Here is an 8,101-nt window from a genome sequence, read left to right on the forward strand (position 1 = left end):
GGGATCCACTAACCGTTATCTTCCGCTAATGGTTGATCCAATCTTCCCTCTTGCTGCTTGCTCCTAGCTCCTTGCTCTTTCACCGGCCCAGCTACACAAAGATCATGTAAAAGCACAAAGAAAGGAAACTACAAGAAGCATACATCCATAACTGATTCAAGGATTAGAATAAATCAAATATACAAGCATCAATTCACCATAGAGACACATGCACATAGAAGAACCTCAAATACTTTATTAATGGAAGAAGTAAAGTTCTGAGAGTGTTACAACCATAATAGGCCCAATCCAGCAACACCTCCCAGCAGAAAGAAATCTCCTCTTCACCTCCTTCAAAGCAATCACCCAATAGTTCTATGCACAAACCAACAGCACTTCCTTACATTCACAAGATTCCAGCCTCCTTAGACCTCATGAGAGAGCTCTATATATAGGAGTTTTGGAGAAAGGATGAGTCAGCTTGAGGCTGGCATGAAGCTGACTAGTGTCCTCTCCCACTTCAGTTATACTTCAGTTCTTGAGTCCACTTGGAGTTTCTTGCTTCCACTTGGAGATCTAGATCCTCTTACTCATCACAAGGCGAATTCCCTGATCCAAGTGTCATTTTGGAAGCTTCCTGGGCATTTGACACCTTGCAGAATGACTGTGCCACTTGGCCAATCTCGCCCAGCGTAGGTAGCCTTCATTGCTTTTGACATTCAGCGCAGGTACAGAGTGGAGCAGTTGACATTCAGCGCAGATGCTCAGTGGAGCAGCTGACATGATCCAGAAATAGCTTGTTTTTGAGTGTTTTCAGGTGGAGAACTGATTTTCAGTGTTGTGGTTTGCTGACCTTGTTCCTCTAGGGGTAGGAACAACATGTTTAGGGACTTTGGATCCCTCAGATTATCGACATTTCATGCTTCATGCTGTAAGGCACAAAAATGTCTATAACAGGAGGGACTTCGAATAAGGATCTATTTAGAGATAGAATGTAGGAAATAATAGAGCGATGGGATTTGCTTGATATCAAGCCTACAACTGGGAAATATACATGGTCTAATAGATGGTATGGGGACCACTTTATTTATTCTCACCTGGATCTCTTCTACTACACAACAGTTGGTTCCTAAAAGGGTTGGACTGATCCTCAACTATTGAAGATCAGGGAGACTCAGATCATCATCCCATCATGATCACAATGGAGAAGACTAAAAATATAGTACCACTACCCTTTAAATTCAATGCAGACTAGTGCCAATCTAAAGAGGTTTGGAATCTAGTTTGGGGCACCTAGTTCTGCCAAGTCCAGAGCTCCCTAAGTTATGTTTGGGAAACTAATCTAAAGGATGTCAAAAAAGAGTTGAGGAATTCCTGCCCCCAGGGAAAAAAAGGAGAGACAAAGTCCAAGAACTAGAAGAGCATTATAAGATGATGGAGGAAGTTCAGATTGAAGAAAAACACATCCAAAAGGAAAAGGACCTTTCCTCTCAGATCTTTAACCTTAGCAGGCAAGAAGAAAATTTGTGGAGGCTTAAATCTCGCAGTCTTTGGTTGAAAGTCAGGGACTCCAACACTTCCTTCTTCCACAAACAGGCGATGGCCTGAGAGAATAGGAACATAATAAGGGAGATAAAGCTTGAGGGAAGGCATAAAGTTAGCTCCTTTGTAGAAATTAAAATGGAGGCTTATAATTTTTTCAAATCTCTTCTCAATAAAGACAATATTCCTTTAGGCAGTGCCTTCGAGTTTCTTTAGGAAATGCCTCAAGTCATCTCCCCTCCATCCAATCATGCTCTTACAGGTGAAATTATGGAAGAAGAAGTACGAAGTGGGATATGGACCTTAGAACTGTAGAAGGCACTAGGCCAAGAAGGATTCTCTATCTGTTTTTATCGAATATTCTAGAACACCATAAAAAGGGATCTTATTAGAATGTTGTACTATAGTAGAGTCAAAAATAATCTCGGGGGAAGCACCAATTCATATTTTCTGGCCCTAATTCCAAAAGAGGTCAATCCCCACCTCCTTCTCAAGATCTCGACCTATTTTGTTGTGCAATTCTTCTTATAAAATCTTGACAAAAATTATAGCCAATAGGATTAAGCATGTGCTTCCTTCCATTATCTCTAAGAATCAAGGTGGCTTCATGAAGCATCAGAACATTCTTGATAACATCATTCTAGTACAGGAGGCAATTCATTGTATAAAAGAAGTGGGAGAAGTTGGAATGGCTTTCAAATTGGATATGGAAAACACATTCGATCGAGTAAATAACTCCTTTATTTTTCTTGTTATGGAAAAGTTAGGCTTTAGCAATGAATTCACTTTATGGATTAATGCTTGTATTGGCTCCCCTTGGATTTATCCCTTAATAAATGGTTGACCAACCCCCTTCTTTGTTGCCTCTAGAGGCCTTCAACAAGGTTTTCCTCTGTCGCCTCTTCTTTATATTATCATGGTTGAAGCCTTGAGTCATATGCTAGAATATGAGTAGTTTGTCAGTTCTCTTCCTATTCTAAGTATTGAAGGGAATGTTAAGGAAATAAGCCACTCTCAGTTTGTTGATGATACCCTCCAGATTGGAGGAGCCTCCCTAGCGATTGCTTCAAGATTCAAAAAGATTTTGGATTGGTATCTCCTCTTATTTGGGGGATTGATAAACAAACTAAAATGTCAATTGATTGGTTGGAACTATCCAGTGGCAATGGTGAAGGAAATTTCTTGCTTGATGGGCTTTCCTATGGATGCTCATAGGAGCTCCTTCAAATATCTTGGGATTCCAATCTCCTTTAAACAGACAGTTGGGGAAGATTGGGAGATTTTTCTCTAGAAAATAAGGAAAAAAGTGCAATCCTAGGGAGTAATATGGCTCAACTTGATCAGGAGATTTATCCTCTTAAAATTTGTTCTCTCCTCTCTTTTGGTGTATCTAGGTACTGGTCTTTTAGCACCAACATATATAAACCAACAAATAAGCATGCTAATTCGGAAATTTTTATGCCAAGGGCCAAGAGCAACGATAAAAAATTTCATCTTGTCAACTTGAAATTGGTAAAACAACCAAAGAGCATGGGAGGATTAGAAATCAAGGATCCAGAACTTATGAATCTAGCTCTGGGGGAAAAACTGGTTTGGAGGCTTCTCTCGGACTCCAATGAGTGGTGGAAAAAGGCCTTTACAAGAAAATACTTCCACAAAAATTGACTTATCAGACCAAAAGGAGAATTATGGGAAGGTAAAGGTTCAAAAATTTGGAGACTATGCAAAGCTTCATCTTTTCTCATTCTAAATCATCTTGGTAAGTAGCTAGGGAATGAGAAACGCATCCGTCTTTGGACATGTTTCTCATCTGATCTTGATCCAGAATTCTCAGGCTAGATGGTAGAGCATGGTTTTTCTTGTCTAGCAGATATTTCTTGTTGGGATGATCAGGGTTTGTGGTGTGGGTGGTTTCCTCTGGACCTACCCAATCACCTGATGAAGCATTAGCATTCTTTGATCAATAGTCTAAAAAGGTTTGCTCCTATCATTACAAGAAAATTAGACACCTGTGCTTGGTTGGGTGGAAAATCCAAAAAATATTATGTTAAATATGGTTATGCTCTCTTAATCAAGAATCCTCCTTCCCCCCACCCCTCCCCCATCTAAAATTTTGGGAAAGATTTGGAACAGTGATGGGCTCCCTAAGATTAATATATTATGTTGGAAAATGTTTCACGATAAAATTTTTATGGAAGAAAATTTAAGGAAAAGGAATATTAGCGGCCCCTCTTGATGTGTGTTATGTGGTAATTTGGAGGAAACCATCAAGAATTTATTTTGTCAATGCCCCTTTACTGTGGATAACTAGAAATTTGCTTTAGCACCCCTTGTTCCTACCCCTACCCCCCATTGTTGAAGATTGGAATGAGATGTTTATTCAGTGGAAACATAAATTTCCCTATTCCCCGAACTATATTTTAAGGTGATGCTGGATGGAAATTCCCAAATACCTATGTTGGTCAATTTGGCTTTGCCAAAATTAGGCAATCTTTCTGGATAAGTGTCATAATCCAGAAACCACATCAATTAAAGGAATGAATTTTCTCTTCAATGTTATATCTTCTAGGGGATTTGAATTCTCATATATGAAGGATTTATCTATCAACAAAAAAAAGTGGCTCAGAATATCCTCTTCTAAATTCAAATCCCCATTATCAAAGTCTTATATTTCTCCTCCCTTTTATATTAGACTGAATGGGGAAGATTTTGTAGATTGGAAAAAAATTATCGGTAAGGTCCAACTGTATTTTGATGGAGCTTTGAAATGTAACATCGGGAGGCTAGAGAGGGAGGAGTAATAGTAAACCTCAAAGAAAATATGAAAAAAAAGTTGGCATGGGGACTAGGAAACGCCACGAAGAATCAAGTAGAAGCTCTCTCCCTTTGGCAGGGTCTGAACATCAATGTTTCTACTAGTATTAAGAACTCGATTATCATTGGTGATTCTATGATGGTAATCCAAAAATGCTTGAAGCTCTCTGAGAATGAGAACCTCCTCGATGTTGAAACCTCTCCGATCATTATTAGGATAATTTATCTATTAAAAAAGTTTGAAAAGGTTAAAATGTTCCAAGTGTTGTGAGCTAACAACCATGTGGCAGCTGCACAAGCCAACATTGTGGTGGATTTAGAGCAAGGTTCCTTGCGGATCAACCACCCCATTAGAATATGTCACATCCCTGGATTCGAAATAAATTCTTCAAGCGAGTGCAGTACAGTTGGGGTACAAATCTGCAACACATCAAACTGGCAGTTATTAAGGTTATCTCCCCGACGGCCCTTTGGAGTGCATTGGGAGCTAGGGTGGTTGGTATGGAGTTATGAAATAGGTGTGGCAGTTGTAGTTTGAAGGCCAAGATCTGTGATGGTCAGCAATGCATCCTCGGTTATTTACCTAGATTTTTAATTCAATTCCCTTCGTGGGGTGGGCAGGTACCATCACAATTTGCTCCAGGCTAGTTTTGGTGGTGGAGGACATGGAGGGTAGCTATTTCACCATGATGAAAAATTGATTCGCATTAATGAAGGATAAGATGAGAAGGAATTTGTAGCTAGGGTTATAACAACGATGGTAATGGAATTTTCATTCATTTTCTAGAATTAGGAGGTGAGAGTTTGGTCTATAAGGGGAATTGTCTGCTCGGGAATTGTGGGTGGCCCCATAAGAGAGCCAAGCATGTTCTTAGATTAGTGGTGGTGCTCACTCAAGGATAAAGAAGAGAAGCCTGGAGAAGTATGAACCTTATTGGAGCACAACATGTAATATGGGATTCAGGTTCATAGTGCTTTTTCGAAGCGGTATTCTTAATGAGCCTGGTTTGTAGAGCAGATGGCTTTAGCAAGGGGCTCCTCCCTAAAGTTAGGATTTTCGGTGGAGAGGGTGGCGTAGCTTTGCCCCGCAGTTTTTTCAAAGTGATCCAATTGCATTTGTGTTATGTAATGATTAGCTTGTGGAATGCTAATTTAGTGTTGTCGAACTGTCAATCAGGGGATTTGGAAAAGGGATCCTTTGTCTTTTGTGGGTGGTCTAGAAAGGCGTCCTCCCTCCTCTTCTCTAGTATTTGTCTCAGGTGGCCTCATAGTTCCTTCATCCCAACATCGAGTGGTGTGCTAGTGACCTTAAGGGCTCCCAGGGGAAAAAGGAGTTTGAGTAAAAGGGTTAGGGTTAACTCGAGAGGCACATTCTTCCAAAGGTTTGGTGTTATATCTAAGCAGAGGCCTTAATTGGGGTTAACCTATTGTAATGTGCTATAATTTTAGAGGATTGGGTATTGAGAAGTCTCAGTCGTGATCAATTTGGGTGTCGATTATAGAAATGTGTGTTGTCTTCGAGAGACGAGGTGGGGTCACTTGTAGCTGTTTGACTGTCTCACAGAGTCGGTCTGGGGAGGTGAACCATATTCCTCTCACGAAGGGGGTGTGCAAGCATGATGAGAGGGTAGAAAATAATATTGTTGTATGGATGAATGTCTCGGGGCTGTGAAGTCATCTACAAGGCCTATTCATGCAATTCCAAAGAGGCAAGCCTTAGTGTGGTGAGGGCCTAAGGGGGCGGGGAGAGGCCTCAAGTGGTTCCACTTGCTGGCAAAGCAGAGTTGGAGTAGCCACTTGGTGGTTCTCATGGGTAGGTGGATTTTCCACCCCAATTTGACTCCTTGGAAGCTCAAATATGTCAAGTGAAAGTGACAATTGATCAACAAGCATGTGATCGACACAACGACGGGAACGAAGTCATCATCTTTCTCAATGACATCCAGCATAACCAATTTCATATCCTTGACTACCAATACTCCCTTAGTCAATGCAAAATGAGGCTCCAAGACCACATTGACAACTTCGAGGGATGCATGGCACACATGGAATCACATGTTCATGAAGTATTCTACCGCCTCGGTGAGGGTGTTAATGCTTCTCAATATCCTAACTTAATGTCAATGAGTAATGATGGAGTGGGATATATTTTGACTTTTACACATTTTTGGGCCTTTTGGGCCATTGATATATGGTCTCACTATTTCATATTGTTGTTATCAAGGTCATTTTGTTTGTACTTGGTGGCCAACAATTCTGATAGGAGTGAGGCCTTAACTTTTTTGTAGATAAACACTCCACGATGTACTCTTTCTAAGAACTAATAGAAATGATCAACTTACCCCACACTTAAAATAACAAACTCAAGCTAAAAATAGTCTAACCACCCAAAAAAACTAAATAACTACCATTAAAACCATATATCAGTCCAATAATATAATATTTTGATACAGAAATTGGAAATTACTTTAACAAATATATCAAAGTTTGGTTTCTCCTTAAATTTCAAAATATATTTCACTGGTTTTTCAATACTTACCCTCCAAACATTAAAGGAACTATTTTTCAAAATCAATCACGAATATATTAGGGACTATGATATTGGCTTTCAATTTAAATTATTTTTTCTGATTTGTTAGTCATTGTTTTTAATTACTCTAACTTCAAACATTGTTTTCAAACAACACCTCAAAACAGAGGCATAATAAATGGAAATAACGAAAAGGCATTTATCAAAAGTTTATACCACCCAAACATATTCAATGACAATTTGATTATGCCATTCATTCAAAATCTTTGAATCTCCTTTGAATTTAGTTCATCTTCATGCAGCCTTTTCTTCGAACAATTGCATAACCCCCGAATTTTGGGTAAAAATCATCACTAGACTCTTTTCTATTCCTTGATGTTCTCTTCATCAATCTTCATGAGTAGGGTAACTCAATATAACATTTGCTTCATTTCAAATGCATAACATGATTCCAACTTACGCTAATTGATCTTGAAAAGCTGAATTTCCCAAGACTACATCTCAGATCAAATGTCATCAGAAAGGGGTCACAATGTCGAGATATAGAACATACATGCCCAAAAAAGTTTTCACAGGGATTCACACTACTGCAGACCCCTAACCAATATCATAAATTATGATTTGTCACTCAGTTACTTTGTCCACATATTTCGGTTGATTGTGCTTCAAACCTATTCAAATAACCATTTTTTCAGACGATAAAACGGGATGTATATGTGAACACTAACAAACCTGCAGTGTTAAAAATCCAACCGTTCATGCTCATGTTATATTCTCCAAATATGGATTAGCCTATTGCAGAAGGGTAGGACTGAAAGTTCTAAGGAATCAATCACATCATATGAATGCCTTCGTATGAGAAAGATCTGAGATACAAGATCTGATTAGATTTCAGCAGGGCGTGGGCGTAGGGATTTGTCAACAGTTTTCTGACTGTTGGCAAGGTGCCACACTTATTAAGTGGCCATAGTTTTGTATAGATTTCCAATAGTAATGCACAAATCGCTCTTGGGGGTAGCAAGCTCTGATTTCTTTATTCTTCTGTGTGATTAAAATCACACTTTCAGAAAATTTATCCTATTTAAAATGTCCACAATTCACATTTCTTCAGTGTGATTAAGATCACACTTTCAGAAAATTTATCCAATTTAAAATGTCCACAATCCACATTAGCGGTAAACCTGCCTCATTTCAAAATGTAAATTCTCTTCGCACATTATGGATCGAATAAGGTGC

The sequence above is a fragment of the Pinus tabuliformis genome, chromosome 9, assembly GCF_031772625.1.
Source record: "Pinus tabuliformis cultivar Carrire ecotype Pingquan chromosome 9, CPIR1, whole genome shotgun sequence".
NCBI lineage: Eukaryota > Viridiplantae > Streptophyta > Pinopsida > Pinales > Pinaceae > Pinus > Pinus tabuliformis.